The 17,211-nt window shown below is 33.8% G+C and overlaps 8 non-coding genes across 8 annotated transcripts; all 8 read right to left on the bottom strand.

Annotated features, from left to right (window-relative positions):
- Positions 1–1,590: 1,590 nt before the first annotated feature.
- Positions 1,591–1,676, bottom strand: TRNAR-UCU (transfer RNA arginine (anticodon UCU)). The gene is given in 2 exon segments: positions 1,591–1,626; positions 1,640–1,676. It is a non-coding gene; the product is annotated as a tRNA-Arg (tRNA).
- Positions 1,677–4,416: 2,740 nt separating this feature from the next.
- TRNAR-UCU (transfer RNA arginine (anticodon UCU)) lies at positions 4,417–4,502 on the bottom strand. Its single transcript is given in 2 exon segments — positions 4,417–4,452; positions 4,466–4,502. It is a non-coding gene; the product is annotated as a tRNA-Arg (tRNA).
- Positions 4,503–7,243: 2,741 nt separating this feature from the next.
- Positions 7,244–7,329, bottom strand: TRNAR-UCU (transfer RNA arginine (anticodon UCU)). The gene is given in 2 exon segments: positions 7,244–7,279; positions 7,293–7,329. It is a non-coding gene; the product is annotated as a tRNA-Arg (tRNA).
- A 1,325-nt stretch (positions 7,330–8,654) lies between these two features.
- Positions 8,655–8,740, bottom strand: TRNAR-UCU (transfer RNA arginine (anticodon UCU)). Its single transcript is given in 2 exon segments — positions 8,655–8,690; positions 8,704–8,740. It is a non-coding gene; the product is annotated as a tRNA-Arg (tRNA).
- A 1,325-nt stretch (positions 8,741–10,065) lies between these two features.
- TRNAR-UCU (transfer RNA arginine (anticodon UCU)) lies at positions 10,066–10,151 on the bottom strand. Its single transcript is given in 2 exon segments — positions 10,066–10,101; positions 10,115–10,151. It is a non-coding gene; the product is annotated as a tRNA-Arg (tRNA).
- A 1,330-nt stretch (positions 10,152–11,481) lies between these two features.
- Positions 11,482–11,567, bottom strand: TRNAR-UCU (transfer RNA arginine (anticodon UCU)). Its single transcript is given in 2 exon segments — positions 11,482–11,517; positions 11,531–11,567. It is a non-coding gene; the product is annotated as a tRNA-Arg (tRNA).
- A 3,699-nt stretch (positions 11,568–15,266) lies between these two features.
- TRNAR-UCU (transfer RNA arginine (anticodon UCU)) lies at positions 15,267–15,352 on the bottom strand. The gene is given in 2 exon segments: positions 15,267–15,302; positions 15,316–15,352. It is a non-coding gene; the product is annotated as a tRNA-Arg (tRNA).
- Positions 15,353–16,677: 1,325 nt separating this feature from the next.
- Positions 16,678–16,763, bottom strand: TRNAR-UCU (transfer RNA arginine (anticodon UCU)). Its single transcript is given in 2 exon segments — positions 16,678–16,713; positions 16,727–16,763. It is a non-coding gene; the product is annotated as a tRNA-Arg (tRNA).
- Between the last annotated feature and the right edge of the window lie 448 nt (positions 16,764–17,211).

Below are 17,211 nucleotides of genomic sequence, written 5' to 3'. Positions count from 1 at the left end.
TGTCAATGAGCCTTTAGTATCTGCTCCTTCTACGTTCTTTGACAAGTTCAAACCTAAATACGGCTTCTAATTTTCTCTAAATGTTAATATGAAGTGCAGATCTGATACATTTTTTTTCCTTTTTCATATTTCCAACAACTGAGACAAAGTATGAATGTCACACAAACTTTAAAATATGACTCTGGTGGGACTCTGAATCCTTTGAACCTTTGAATCACATCAGTTCCCTAGAAGTCCAATGCGCTATCCATTGCGCCACAGAGCCACAAGTCTCTTACTTGAAGTAGGTGTTTTGTCAAATCTAGATACTCAACATTTTCCTGATGACTGGATAACAGAAAGATTTCTTTTCTCTATGGAACTTTGCTTTTGTTTTCTTATTTGTAAAGGTAAAACTGATCAGAAAGAAAATGCATATAATGTAAAAGGGAAAGATCTATTTCATACTAAAACTCATTACATGCACTTTTTTAGTCTTACATGCCAGGAGTTCATTATAAATTACTAACAGAGTTCCCTGTTGGTAAAATGTGGCACAGTAATGTATGCAAGACCACAAAAGGGGTTGATTTTGCTGGTTTCTGACTCTCAAGCTTTGATCTTTTTTACTTTCTACAGCTTCAATGCAGTAGCCACTGACCCTTAGGAACTTAAGCCTAGAAAAATGGCTTGGAACATCAGTTTCGTTGTACGCTAATGGGACACTGGTTTGGGAAGGATATTAGTCAAAACAAAGGAAATAATTTTAGCCATATGATAAGACTATCAGAGAACATTTGTTTTAGTCCAAATGAATGCAGGGAAATTTTCTGGAGTGCTCCTGCTAGATATCCTGATTTTAGAAGTCAGCTATGCTTTTCTTTAGAAGTTTTTCCTTTCCTCATTTTTTCCTTTTACAGTTTTTCTAAAAATATCTAGGACTGTACATTAATGGCCAAAAGATTTCAGACTGATACAAAATTTGGCTTTCACAAAGTTTACTGCTTCAGATTTTATAGTGGTAATTTGTGTTAACGCTAGATTATTATGAAAAGAGTTCAGATGATTTGTCCAAAATTATAAACTAATTTCTTACCATAAAAATTAACTTAATAACAAAAAACTCATTTCCACTGAATTTCGGCTCTCCAAAAATTACTTGCTTACATGATTTCAGTGATCTCGTTAGCGAAGCAGAAAGTGTTTATGAGGACAAGGCAGCTGATATCACTCTGTTCTCATCTTTAAACTTATTTCGACACTTTTTAGCCAAAGAATGTCCACGTTTTGCATATCTTGTAAACACATACAAAAATGACTTTTAAAAAGGTTCAAATTAAAAAAAGAACTTGGGACTACTGAAAACAGGAAACAGAACACCAATCACTAGACAAACAATATGCAATAATTTATTGTGCCCTATATGCTATTGTTTGTGTCAATGAGCCTTTAGTATCTGCTCCTTCTACGTTCTTTGACAAGTTCAAACCTAAATACGGCTTCTAATTTTCTCTAAATGTTAATATTAAGCGCAGATCTGATAAATTTTTTTTCCTTTTTCATATTTCCAACAACTGAGACAAGTATGAATGTCACACAAACTTTAAAATATGACCCTGGTGGGACTCGAACCCACAACCTTTGAATCACATCAGTTCCCTAGAAGTCCAATGCGCTATCCATTGCGCCACAGAGCCACAAGTCTCTTACTTGAAGTAGGTGTTTTGTCAAATCTAGATACTCAACATTTACCTGATGACTGGATAACAGAAAGATTTATTTTCTCTATGGAACTTTGCTTTTGTTTTCTTATTTGTAAAGGTAAAACTGATCAGAAAGAAAATGCATATAATGTAAAAGGGAAAGATCTATTTCATACTAAAACTCATTACATGCACTTTTTTAGTCTTACATGCCAGGAGTTCATTATAAATTACTAACAGAGTTCCCTGTTGGTAAAATGTGGCACAGTAATGTATGCAAGACCACAAAAGGGGTTGATTTTGCTGGTTTCTGACTCTCAAGCTTTGATCTTTTTTACTTTCTACAGCTTCAATGCAGTAGCCACTGACCCTTAGGAACTTAAGCCTAGAAAAATGGCTTGGAACATCAGTTTCATTGTACGCTAATGGGACACTGGTTTGGGAAGGATATTAGTCAAAACAAAGGAAATAATTTTAGCCATATGATAAGACTATCAGAGAACATTTGTTTTAGTCCAAATAAATGCAGGGAAATTTTCTGGAGTACTCCTGCTAGATATCCTGATTTTAGAAGTCAGCAATGCTTTTCTTTAGAAGTTTTTCCTTTCCTCATTTTTTCCTTTTACAGTTTTTCTAAAAATATCTAGGACTGTACATTAATGGCCAAAAGATTTCAGACTGATACAAAATTTGGCTTTCACAAAGTTTACTGCTTCAGATTTTATAGTGGTAATTTGTGTTAACGCTAGATTATTATGAAAAGAGATCAGATGATTTGTCCAAAATTATAAACTAATTTCTTACCATAAAAATTAACTTAATAACAAAAAACTCATTTCCACTGAATTTCGGCTCTCCAAAAATTACCTGCTTATATGATTTCAGTGATCTCGTTAGCGAAGCAGAAAGTGTTTATGAGGACAAGGCAGCTGATATCACTCTGTTCTCATCTTTAAACTTATTTCGACACTTTTTAGCCAAAGAATGTCCACGTTTTGCATATCTTGTAAACACATACAAAAATGACTTTTAAAAAGGTTCAAATTAAAAAAAGAACTTGGGACTACTGAAAACAGGAAACAGAACACCAATCACTAGACAAACAATATGCAATAATTTATTGTGCCCTATATGCTATTGTTTGTGTCAATGAGCCTTTAGTATCTGCTCCTTCTACGTTCTTTGACAAGTTCAAACCTAAATACGGCTTCTAATTTTCTCTAAATGTTAATATGAAGTGCAGATCTGATACATTTTTTTTCCTTTTTCATATTTCCAACAACTGAGACAAAGTATGAATGTCACACAAACTTTAAAATATGACTCTGGTGGGACTCTGAATCCTTTGAACCTTTGAATCACATCAGTTCCCTAGAAGTCCAATGCGCTATCCATTGCGCCACAGAGCCACAAGTCTCTTACTTGAAGTAGGTGTTTTGTCAAATCTAGATACTCAACATTTTCCTGATGACTGGATAACAGAAAGATTTCTTTTCTCTATGGAACTTTGCTTTTGTTTTCTTATTTGTAAAGGTAAAACTGATCAGAAAGAAAATGCATATAATGTAAAAGGGAAAGATCTATTTCATACTAAAACTCATTACATGCACTTTTTTAGTCTTACATGCCAGGAGTTCATTATAAATTACTAACAGAGTTCCCTGTTGGTAAAATGTGGCACAGTAATGTATGCAAGACCACAAAAGGGGTTGATTTTGCTGGTTTCTGACTCTCAAGCTTTGATCTTTTTTACTTTCTACAGCTTCAATGCAGTAGCCACTGACCCTTAGGAACTTAAGCCTAGAAAAATGGCTTGGAACATCAGTTTCGTTGTACGCTAATGGGACACTGGTTTGGGAAGGATATTAGTCAAAACAAAGGAAATAATTTTAGCCATATGATAAGACTATCAGAGAACATTTGTTTTAGTCCAAATGAATGCAGGGAAATTTTCTGGAGTGCTCCTGCTAGATATCCTGATTTTAGAAGTCAGCTATGCTTTTCTTTAGAAGTTTTTCCTTTCCTCATTTTTTCCTTTTACAGTTTTTCTAAAAATATCTAGGACTGTACATTAATGGCCAAAAGATTTCAGACTGATACAAAATTTGGCTTTCACAAAGTTTACTGCTTCAGATTTTATAGTGGTAATTTGTGTTAACGCTAGATTATTATGAAAAGAGTTCAGATGATTTGTCCAAAATTATAAACTAATTTCTTACCATAAAAATTAACTTAATAACAAAAAACTCATTTCCACTGAATTTCGGCTCTCCAAAAATTACTTGCTTACATGATTTCAGTGATCTCGTTAGCGAAGCAGAAAGTGTTTATGAGGACAAGGCAGCTGATATCACTCTGTTCTCATCTTTAAACTTATTTCGACACTTTTTAGCCAAAGAATGTCCACGTTTTGCATATCTTGTAAACACATACAAAAATGACTTTTAAAAAGGTTCAAATTAAAAAAAGAACTTGGGACTACTGAAAACAGGAAACAGAACACCAATCACTAGACAAACAATATGCAATAATTTATTGTGCCCTATATGCTATTGTTTGTGTCAATGAGCCTTTAGTATCTGCTCCTTCTACGTTCTTTGACAAGTTCAAACCTAAATACGGCTTCTAATTTTCTCTAAATGTTAATATTAAGCGCAGATCTGATAAATTTTTTTTCCTTTTTCATATTTCCAACAACTGAGACAAGTATGAATGTCACACAAACTTTAAAATATGACCCTGGTGGGACTCGAACCCACAACCTTTGAATCACATCAGTTCCCTAGAAGTCCAATGCGCTATCCATTGCGCCACAGAGCCACAAGTCTCTTACTTGAAGTAGGTGTTTTGTCAAATCTAGATACTCAACATTTACCTGATGACTGGATAACAGAAAGATTTATTTTCTCTATGGAACTTTGCTTTTGTTTTCTTATTTGTAAAGGTAAAACTGATCAGAAAGAAAATGCATATAATGTAAAAGGGAAAGATCTATTTCATACTAAAACTCATTACATGCACTTTTTTAGTCTTACATGCCAGGAGTTCATTATAAATTACTAACAGAGTTCCCTGTTGGTAAAATGTGGCACAGTAATGTATGCAAGACCACAAAAGGGGTTGATTTTGCTGGTTTCTGACTCTCAAGCTTTGATCTTTTTTACTTTCTACAGCTTCAATGCAGTAGCCACTGACCCTTAGGAACTTAAGCCTAGAAAAATGGCTTGGAACATCAGTTTCATTGTACGCTAATGGGACACTGGTTTGGGAAGGATATTAGTCAAAACAAAGGAAATAATTTTAGCCATATGATAAGACTATCAGAGAACATTTGTTTTAGTCCAAATAAATGCAGGGAAATTTTCTGGAGTACTCCTGCTAGATATCCTGATTTTAGAAGTCAGCAATGCTTTTCTTTAGAAGTTTTTCCTTTCCTCATTTTTTCCTTTTACAGTTTTTCTAAAAATATCTAGGACTGTACATTAATGGCCAAAAGATTTCAGACTGATACAAAATTTGGCTTTCACAAAGTTTACTGCTTCAGATTTTATAGTGGTAATTTGTGTTAACGCTAGATTATTATGAAAAGAGATCAGATGATTTGTCCAAAATTATAAACTAATTTCTTACCATAAAAATTAACTTAATAACAAAAAACTCATTTCCACTGAATTTCGGCTCTCCAAAAATTACCTGCTTATATGATTTCAGTGATCTCGTTAGCGAAGCAGAAAGTGTTTATGAGGACAAGGCAGCTGATATCACTCTGTTCTCATCTTTAAACTTATTTCGACACTTTTTAGCCAAAGAATGTCCACGTTTTGCATATCTTGTAAACACATACAAAAATGACTTTTAAAAAGGTTCAAATTAAAAAAAGAACTTGGGACTACTGAAAACAGGAAACAGAACACCAATCACTAGACAAACAATATGCAATAATTTATTGTGCCCTATATGCTATTGTTTGTGTCAATGAGCCTTTAGTATCTGCTCCTTCTACGTTCTTTGACAAGTTCAAACCTAAATACGGCTTCTAATTTTCTCTAAATGTTAATATGAAGTGCAGATCTGATACATTTTTTTTCCTTTTTCATATTTCCAACAACTGAGACAAAGTATGAATGTCACACAAACTTTAAAATATGACTCTGGTGGGACTCTGAATCCTTTGAACCTTTGAATCACATCAGTTCCCTAGAAGTCCAATGCGCTATCCATTGCGCCACAGAGCCACAAGTCTCTTACTTGAAGTAGGTGTTTTGTCAAATCTAGATACTCAACATTTTCCTGATGACTGGATAACAGAAAGATTTCTTTTCTCTATGGAACTTTGCTTTTGTTTTCTTATTTGTAAAGGTAAAACTGATCAGAAAGAAAATGCATATAATGTAAAAGGGAAAGATCTATTTCATACTAAAACTCATTACATGCACTTTTTTAGTCTTACATGCCAGGAGTTCATTATAAATTACTAACAGAGTTCCCTGTTGGTAAAATGTGGCACAGTAATGTATGCAAGACCACAAAAGGGGTTGATTTTGCTGGTTTCTGACTCTCAAGCTTTGATCTTTTTTACTTTCTACAGCTTCAATGCAGTAGCCACTGACCCTTAGGAACTTAAGCCTAGAAAAATGGCTTGGAACATCAGTTTCGTTGTACGCTAATGGGACACTGGTTTGGGAAGGATATTAGTCAAAACAAAGGAAATAATTTTAGCCATATGATAAGACTATCAGAGAACATTTGTTTTAGTCCAAATAAATGCAGGGAAATTTTCTGGAGTGCTCCTGCTAGATATCCTGATTTTAGAAGTCAGCTATGCTTTTCTTTAGAAGTTTTTCCTTTCCTCATTTTTTCCTTTTACAGTTTTTCTAAAAATATCTAGGACTGTACATTAATGGCCAAAAGATTTCAGACTGATACAAAATTTGGCTTTCACAAAGTTTACTGCTTCAGATTTTATAGTGGTAATTTGTGTTAACGCTAGATTATTATGAAAAGAGTTCAGATGATTTGTCCAAAATTATAAACTAATTTCTTACCATAAAAATTAACTTAATAACAAAAAACTCATTTCCACTGAATTTCGGCTCTCCAAAAATTACTTGCTTACATGATTTCAGTGATCTCGTTAGCGAAGCAGAAAGTGTTTATGAGGACAAGGCAGCTGATATCACTCTGTTCTCATCTTTAAACTTATTTCGACACTTTTTAGCCAAAGAATGTCCACGTTTTGCATATCTTGTAAACACATACAAAAATGACTTTTAAAAAGGTTCAAATTAAAAAAAGAACTTGGGACTACTGAAAACAGGAAACAGAACACCAATCACTAGACAAACAATATGCAATAATTTATTGTGCCCTATATGCTATTGTTTGTGTCAATGAGCCTTTAGTATCTGCTCCTTCTACGTTCTTTGACAAGTTCAAACCTAAATACGGCTTCTAATTTTCTCTAAATGTTAATATGAAGTGCAGATCTGATACATTTTTTTTCCTTTTTCATATTTCCAACAACTGAGACAAAGTATGAATGTCACACAAACTTTAAAATATGACTCTGGTGGGACTCAAACCCACAACCTTTGAATCACATCAGTTCCCTAGAAGTCCAATGCGCTATCCATTGCGCCACAGAGCCACAAGTCTCTTACTTGAAGTAGGTGTTTTGTCAAATCTAGATACTCAACATTTTCCTGATGACTGGATAACAGAAAGATTTCTTTTCTCTATGGAACTTTGCTTTTGTTTTCTTATTTGTAAAGGTAAAACTGATCAGAAAGAAAATGCATATAATGTAAAAGGGAAAGATCTATTTCATACTAAAACTCATTACATGCACTTTTTTAGTCTTACATGCCAGGAGTTCATTATAAATTACTAACAGAGTTCCCTGTTGGTAAAATGTGGCACAGTAATGTATGCAAGACCACAAAAGGGGTTGATTTTGCTGGTTTCTGACTCTCAAGCTTTGATCTTTTTTACTTTCTACAGCTTCAATGCAGTAGCCACTGACCCTTAGGAACTTAAGCCTAGAAAAATGGCTTGGAACATCAGTTTCATTGTACGCTAATGGGACACTGGTTTGGGAAGGATATTAGTCAAAACAAAGGAAATAATTTTAGCCATATGATAAGACTATCAGAGAACATTTGTTTTAGTCCAAATAAATGCAGGGAAATTTTCTGGAGTACTCCTGCTAGATATCCTGATTTTAGAAGTCAGCAATGCTTTTCTTTAGAAGTTTTTCCTTTCCTCATTTTTTCCTTTTACAGTTTTTCTAAAAATATCTAGGACTGTACATTAATGGCCAAAAGATTTCAGACTGATACAAAATTTGGCTTTCACAAAGTTTACTGCTTCAGATTTTATAGTGGTAATTTGTGTTAACGCTAGATTATTATGAAAAGAGATCAGATGATTTGTCCAAAATTATAAACTAATTTCTTACCATAAAAATTAACTTAATAACAAAAAACTCATTTCCACTGAATTTCGGCTCTCCAAAAATTACCTGCTTACATGATTTCAGTGATCTCGTTAGCGAAGCAGAAAGTGTTTATGAGGACAAGGCAGCTGATATCACTCTGTTCTCATCTTTAAACTTATTTCGACACTTTTTAGCCAAAGAATGTCCACGTTTTGCATATCTTGTAAACACATACAAAAATGACTTTTAAAAAGGTTCAAATTAAAAAAAGAACTTGGGACTACTGAAAACAGGAAACAGAACACCAATCACTAGACAAACAATATGCAATAATTTATTGTGCCCTATATGCTATTGTTTGTGTCAATGAGCCTTTAGTATCTGCTCCTTCTACGTTCTTTGACAAGTTCAAACCTAAATACGGCTTCTAATTTTCTCTAAATGTTAATATTAAGCGCAGATCTGATACATTTTTTTTCCTTTTTCATATTTCCAACAACTGAGACAAGTATGAATGTCACACAAACTTTAAAATATGACCCTGGTGGGACTCGAACCCACAACCTTTGAATCACATCAGTTCCCTAGAAGTCCAATGCGCTATCCATTGCGCCACAGAGCCACAAGTCTCTTACTTGAAGTAGGTGTTTTGTCAAATCTAGATACTCAACATTTTTCTGATGACTGGATAACAGAAAGATTTCTTTTCTCTATGGAACTTTGCTTTTGTTTTCTTATTTGTAAAGGTAAAACTGATCAGAAAGAAAATGCATATAATGTAAAAGGGAAAGATCTATTTCATACTAAAACTCATTACATGCACTTTTTTAGTCTTACATGCCAGGAGTTCATTATAAATTACTAACAGAGTTCCCTGTTGGTAAATGTGGCACAGTAATGTATGCAAGACCACAAAAGGGGTTGATTTTGCTGGTTTCTGACTCTCAAGCTTTGATCTTTTTTACTTTCTACAGCTTCAATGCAGTAGCCACTGACCCTTAGGAACTTAAGCCTAGAAAAATGGCTTGGAACATCAGTTTCATTGTACGCTAATGGGACACTGGTTTGGGAAGGATATTAGTCAAAACAAAGGAAATAATTTTAGCCATATGATAAGACTATCAGAGAACATTTGTTTTAGTCCAAATAAATGCAGGGAAATTTTCTGGAGTGCTCCTGCTAGATATCCTGATTTTAGAAGTCAGCAATGCTTTTCTTTAGAAGTTTTTCCTTTCCTCATTTTTTCCTTTTACAGTTTTTCTAAAAATATCTAGGACTGTACATTAATGGCTAAAAGATTTCAGACTGATACAAAATTTGGCTTTCACAAAGTTTACTGCTTCAGATTTTATAGTGGTAATTTGTGTTAACGCTAGATTATTATGAAAAGAGTTCAGATGATTTGTCCAAAATTATAAACTAATTTCTTACCATAAAAATTAACTTAATAACAAAAAACTCATTTCCACTGAATTTCGGCTCCCCAAAAATTACTTGCTTACATGATTTCAGTGATCTCGTTAGCGAAGCAGAAAGTGTTTATGAGGACAAGGCAGCTGATATCACTCTGTTCTCATCTTTAAACTTATTTCGACACTTTTTAGCCAAAGAATGTCCACGTTTTGCATATCTTGTAAACACATACAAAAATGACTTTTAAAAAGGTTCAAATTAAAAAAAGAACTCGGGACTACTGAAAACAGGAAACAGAACACCAATCACTAGACAAACAATATGCAATAATTTATTGTGCCCTATATGCTATTGTTTGTGTCAATGAGCCTTTAGTATCTGCTCCTTCTACGTTCTTTGACAAGTTCAAACCTAAATACGGCTTCTAATTTTCTCTAAATGTTAATATGAAGTGCAGATCTGATACATTTTTTTTCCTTTTTCATATTTCCAACAACTGAGACAAAGTATGAATGTCACACAAACGTTAAAATATGACTCTGGTGGGACTCGAACCCACAACCTTTGAATCACATCAGTTCCCTAGAAGTCCAATGCGCTATCCATTGCGCCACAGAGCCACAAGTCTCTTACTTGAAGTAGGTGTTTTGTCAAATCTAGATACTCAACATTTTCCTGATGACTGGATAACAGAAAGATTTCTTTTCTCTATGGAACTTTGCTTTTGTTTTCTTATTTGTAAAGGTAAAACTGATCAGAAAGAAAATGCATATAATGTAAAAGGGAAAGATCTATTTCATACTAAAACTCATTACATGCACTTTTTTAGTCTTACATGCCAGGAGTTCATTATAAATTACTAACAGAGTTCCCTGTTGGTAAAATGTGGCACAGTAATGTATGCAAGACCACAAAAGGGGTTGATTTTGCTGGTTTCTGACTCTCAAGCTTTGATCTTTTTTACTTTCTACAGCTTCAATGCAGTAGCCACTGACCCTTAGGAACTTAAGCCTAGAAAAATGGCTTGGAACATCAGTTTCATTGTACGCTAATGGGACACTGGTTTGGGAAGGATATTAGTCAAAACAAAGGAAATAATTTTAGCCATATGATAAGACTATCAGAGAACATTTGTTTTAGTCCAAATAAATGCAGGGAAATTTTCTGGAGTACTCCTGCTAGATATCCTGATTTTAGAAGTCAGCAATGCTTTTCTTTAGAAGTTTTTCCTTTCCTCATTTTTTCCTTTTACAGTTTTTCTAAAAATATCTAGGACTGTACATTAATGGCCAAAAGATTTCAGACTGATACAAAATTTGGCTTTCACAAAGTTTACTGCTTCAGATTTTATAGTGGTAATTTGTGTTAACGCTAGATTATTATGAAAAGAGATCAGATGATTTGTCCAAAATTATAAACTAATTTCTTACCATAAAAATTAACTTAATAACAAAAAACTCATTTCCACTGAATTTCGGCTCTCCAAAAATTACCTGCTTACATGATTTCAGTGATCTCGTTAGCGAAGCAGAAAGTGTTTATGAGGACAAGGCAGCTGATATCACTCTGTTCTCATCTTTAAACTTATTTCGACACTTTTTAGCCAAAGAATGTCCACGTTTTGCATATCTTGTAAACACATACAAAAATGACTTTTAAAAAGGTTCAAATTAAAAAAACAACTTGGGACTACTGAAAACAGGAAACAGAACACCAATCACTAGACAAACAATATGCAATAATTTATTGTGCCCTATATGCTATTGTTTGTGTCAATGAGCCTTTATAAAGTATCTGCTCCTTCTACGTTCTTTGACAAGTTCAAACCTAAATACGGCTTCTAATTTTCTCTAAATGTTAATATGAAGCGCAGATCTGATACATTTTTTTTCCTTTTTCATATTTCCAACAACTAAGACAAAGTATGAATGTCACACAAACTTTAAAATATGACTCTGGTGGGACTCGAACCCACAACCTTTGAATCACATCAGTTCCCTAGAAGTCCAATGCGCTATCCATTGCGCCACAGAGCCACAAGTCTCTTACTTGAAGTAGGTGTTTTGTCAAATCTAGATACTCAACATTTTCCTGATGACTGGATAACAGAAAGATTTCTTTTCTCTATGGAACTTTGCTTTTGTTTTCTTATTTGTAAAGGTAAAACTGATCAGAAAGAAAATGCATATAATGTAAAAGGGAAAGATCTATTTCATACTAAAACTCATTACATGCACTTTTTTAGTCTTACATGCCAGGAGTTCATTATAAATTACTAACAGAGTTCCCTGTTGGTAAAATGTGGCACAATAATGTATGCAAGACCACAAAAGGGGTTGATTTTGCTGGTTTCTGATTCTCAAGCTTTGATCTTTTTTACTTTCTACAGCTTCAATGCAGTAGCCACTGACCCTTAGGAACTTAAGCCTAGAAAAGTGGCTTGGAACATCAGTTTCATTGTACGCTAATGGGACACTGGTTTGGGAAGGATATTAGTCAAAACAAAGGAAATAATTTTAGCCATATGATAAGACTATCAGAGAACATTTGTTTTAGTCCAAATAAATGCAGGGAAATTTTCTGGAGTACTCCTGCTAGATATCCTGATTTTAGAAGTCAGCAATGCTTTTCTTTAGAAGTTTTTCCTTTCCTCATTTTTTCCTTTTACAGTTTTTCTAAAAATATCTAGGACTGTACATTAATGGCCAAAAGATTTCAGACTGATACAAAATTTGGCTTTCACAAAGTTTACTGCTTCAGATTTTATAGTGGTAATTTGTGTTAACGCTAGATTATTATGAAAAGAGATCAGATGATTTGTCCAAAATTATAAACTAATTTCTTACCATAAAAATTAACTTAATAACAAAAAACTCATTTCCACTGAATTTCGGCTCTCCAAAAATTACCTGCTTACATGATTTCAGTGATCTCGTTAGCGAAGCAGAAAGTGTTTATGAGGACAAGGCAGCTGATATCACTCTGTTCTCATCTTTAAACTTATTTCGACACTTTTTAGCCAAAGAATGTCCACGTTTTGCATATCTTGTAAACACATACAAAAATGACTTTTAAAAAGGTTCAAATTAAAAAAAGAACTTGGGACTACTGAAAACAGGAAACAGAACACCAATCACTAGACAAACAATATGCAATAATTTATTGTGCCCTATATGCTATTGTTTGTGTCAATGAGCCTTTAGTATCTGCTCCTTCTACGTTCTTTGACAAGTTCAAACCTAAATACGGCTTCTAATTTTCGCTAAATGTTAATATTAAGCGCAGATCTGATACATTTTTTTGCTGGTTTCTGACTCTCAAGCTTTGATCTTTTTTACTTTCTACAGCTTCAATGCAGTAGCCACTGACCCTTAGGAACTTAAGCCTAGAAAAATGGCTTGGAACATCAGTTTCGTTGTACGCTAATGGGACACTGGTTTGGGAAGGATATTAGTCAAAACAAAGGAAATAATTTTAGCCATATGATAAGACTATCAGAGAACATTTGTTTTAGTCCAAATAAATGCAGGGAAATTTTCTGGAGTACTCCTGCTAGATATCCTGATTTTAGAAGTCAGCAATGCTTTTCTTTAGAAGTTTTTCCTTTCCTCATTTTTTCCTTTTACAGTTTTTCTAAAAATATCTAGGACTGTACATTAATGGCCAAAAGATTTCAGACTGATACAAAATTTGGCTTTCACAAAGTTTACTGCTTCAGATTTTATAGTGGTAATTTGTGTTAACGCTAGATTATTATGAAAAGAGATCAGATGATTTGTCCAAAATTATAAACTAATTTCTTACCATAAAAATTAACTTAATAACAAAAAACTCATTTCCACTGAATTTCGGCTCTCCAAAAATTACCTGCTTATATGATTTCAGTGATCTCGTTAGCGAAGCAGAAAGTGTTTATGAGGACAAGGCAGCTGATATCACTCTGTTCTCATCTTTAAACTTATTTCGACACTTTTTAGCCAAAGAATGTCCACGTTTTGCATATCTTGTAAACACATACAAAAATGACTTTTAAAAAGGTTCAAATTAAAAAAAGAACTTGGGACTACTGAAAACAGGAAACAGAACACCAATCACTAGACAAACAATATGCAATAATTTATTGTGCCCTATATGCTATTGTTTGTGTCAATGAGCCTTTAGTATCTGCTCCTTCTACGTTCTTTGACAAGTTCAAACCTAAATACGGCTTCTAATTTTCTCTAAATGTTAATATGAAGTGCAGATCTGATACATTTTTTTTCCTTTTTCATATTTCCAACAACTGAGACAAAGTATGAATGTCACACAAACTTTAAAATATGACTCTGGTGGGACTCTGAATCCTTTGAACCTTTGAATCACATCAGTTCCCTAGAAGTCCAATGCGCTATCCATTGCGCCACAGAGCCACAAGTCTCTTACTTGAAGTAGGTGTTTTGTCAAATCTAGATACTCAACATTTTCCTGATGACTGGATAACAGAAAGATTTCTTTTCTCTATGGAACTTTGCTTTTGTTTTCTTATTTGTAAAGGTAAAACTGATCAGAAAGAAAATGCATATAATGTAAAAGGGAAAGATCTATTTCATACTAAAACTCATTACATGCACTTTTTTAGTCTTACATGCCAGGAGTTCATTATAAATTACTAACAGAGTTCCCTGTTGGTAAAATGTGGCACAGTAATGTATGCAAGACCACAAAAGGGGTTGATTTTGCTGGTTTCTGACTCTCAAGCTTTGATCTTTTTTACTTTCTACAGCTTCAATGCAGTAGCCACTGACCCTTAGGAACTTAAGCCTAGAAAAATGGCTTGGAACATCAGTTTCGTTGTACGCTAATGGGACACTGGTTTGGGAAGGATATTAGTCAAAACAAAGGAAATAATTTTAGCCATATGATAAGACTATCAGAGAACATTTGTTTTAGTCCAAATAAATGCAGGGAAATTTTCTGGAGTGCTCCTGCTAGATATCCTGATTTTAGAAGTCAGCTATGCTTTTCTTTAGAAGTTTTTCCTTTCCTCATTTTTTCCTTTTACAGTTTTTCTAAAAATATCTAGGACTGTACATTAATGGCCAAAAGATTTCAGACTGATACAAAATTTGGCTTTCACAAAGTTTACTGCTTCAGATTTTATAGTGGTAATTTGTGTTAACGCTAGATTATTATGAAAAGAGTTCAGATGATTTGTCCAAAATTATAAACTAATTTCTTACCATAAAAATTAACTTAATAACAAAAAACTCATTTCCACTGAATTTCGGCTCTCCAAAAATTACTTGCTTACATGATTTCAGTGATCTCGTTAGCGAAGCAGAAAGTGTTTATGAGGACAAGGCAGCTGATATCACTCTGTTCTCATCTTTAAACTTATTTCGACACTTTTTAGCCAAAGAATGTCCACGTTTTGCATATCTTGTAAACACATACAAAAATGACTTTTAAAAAGGTTCAAATTAAAAAAAGAACTTGGGACTACTGAAAACAGGAAACAGAACACCAATCACTAGACAAACAATATGCAATAATTTATTGTGCCCTATATGCTATTGTTTGTGTCAATGAGCCTTTAGTATCTGCTCCTTCTACGTTCTTTGACAAGTTCAAACCTAAATACGGCTTCTAATTTTCTCTAAATGTTAATATGAAGTGCAGATCTGATACATTTTTTTTCCTTTTTCATATTTCCAACAACTGAGACAAAGTATGAATGTCACACAAACTTTAAAATATGACTCTGGTGGGACTCAAACCCACAACCTTTGAATCACATCAGTTCCCTAGAAGTCCAATGCGCTATCCATTGCGCCACAGAGCCACAAGTCTCTTACTTGAAGTAGGTGTTTTGTCAAATCTAGATACTCAACATTTTCCTGATGACTGGATAACAGAAAGATTTCTTTTCTCTATGGAACTTTGCTTTTGTTTTCTTATTTGTAAAGGTAAAACTGATCAGAAAGAAAATGCATATAATGTAAAAGGGAAAGATCTATTTCATACTAAAACTCATTACATGCACTTTTTTAGTCTTACATGCCAGGAGTTCATTATAAATTACTAACAGAGTTCCCTGTTGGTAAAATGTGGCACAGTAATGTATGCAAGACCACAAAAGGGGTTGATTTTGCTGGTTTCTGACTCTCAAGCTTTGATCTTTTTTACTTTCTACAGCTTCAATGCAGTAGCCACTGACCCTTAGGAACTTAAGCCTAGAAAAATGGCTTGGAACATCAGTTTCATTGTACGCTAATGGGACACTGGTTTGGGAAGGATATTAGTCAAAACAAAGGAAATAATTTTAGCCATATGATAAGACTATCAGAGAACATTTGTTTTAGTCCAAATAAATGCAGGGAAATTTTCTGGAGTACTCCTGCTAGATATCCTGATTTTAGAAGTCAGCAATGCTTTTCTTTAGAAGTTTTTCCTTTCCTCATTTTTTCCTTTTACAGTTTTTCTAAAAATATCTAGGACTGTACATTAATGGCCAAAAGATTTCAGACTGATACAAAATTTGGCTTTCACAAAGTTTACTGCTTCAGATTTTATAGTGGTAATTTGTGTTAACGCTAGATTATTATGAAAAGAGATCAGATGATTTGTCCAAAATTATAAACTAATTTCTTACCATAAAAATTAACTTAATAACAAAAAACTCATTTCCACTGAATTTCGGCTCTCCAAAAATTACCTGCTTACATGATTTCAGTGATCTCGTTAGCGAAGCAGAAAGTGTTTATGAGGACAAGGCAGCTGATATCACTCTGTTCTCATCTTTAAACTTATTTCGACACTTTTTAGCCAAAGAATGTCCACGTTTTGCATATCTTGTAAACACATACAAAAATGACTTTTAAAAAGGTTCAAATTAAAAAAAGAACTTGGGACTACTGAAAACAGGAAACAGAACACCAATCACTAGACAAACAATATGCAATAATTTATTGTGCCCTATATGCTATTGTTTGTGTCAATGAGCCTTTAGTATCTGCTCCTTCTACGTTCTTTGACAAGTTCAAACCTAAATACGGCTTCTAATTTTCTCTAAATGTTAATATTAAGCGCAGATCTGATACATTTTTTTTCCTTTTTCATATTTCCAACAACTGAGACAAGTATGAATGTCACACAAACTTTAAAATATGACCCTGGTGGGACTCGAACCCACAACCTTTGAATCACATCAGTTCCCTAGAAGTCCAATGCGCTATCCATTGCGCCACAGAGCCACAAGTCTCTTACTTGAAGTAGGTGTTTTGTCAAATCTAGATACTCAACATTTTTCTGATGACTGGATAACAGAAAGATTTCTTTTCTCTATGGAACTTTGCTTTTGTTTTCTTATTTGTAAAGGTAAAACTGATCAGAAAGAAAATGCATATAATGTAAAAGGGAAAGATCTATTTCATACTAAAACTCATTACATGCACTTTTTTAGTCTTACATGCCAGGAGTTCATTATAAATTACTAACAGAGTTCCCTGTTGGTAAATGTGGCACAGTAATGTATGCAAGACCACAAAAGGGGTTGATTTTGCTGGTTTCTGACTCTCAAGCTTTGATCTTTTTTACTTTCTACAGCTTCAATGCAGTAGCCACTGACCCTTAGGAACTTAAGCCTAGAAAAATGGCTTGGAACATCAGTTTCATTGTACGCTAATGGGACACTGGTTTGGG

Source organism: Ranitomeya variabilis, chromosome 1 (assembly GCF_051348905.1).
Source record: "Ranitomeya variabilis isolate aRanVar5 chromosome 1, aRanVar5.hap1, whole genome shotgun sequence".
Classification (NCBI taxonomy): domain Eukaryota; kingdom Metazoa; phylum Chordata; class Amphibia; order Anura; family Dendrobatidae; genus Ranitomeya; species Ranitomeya variabilis.
This window is presented reverse-complemented; position numbering and strand designations above follow the sequence as displayed.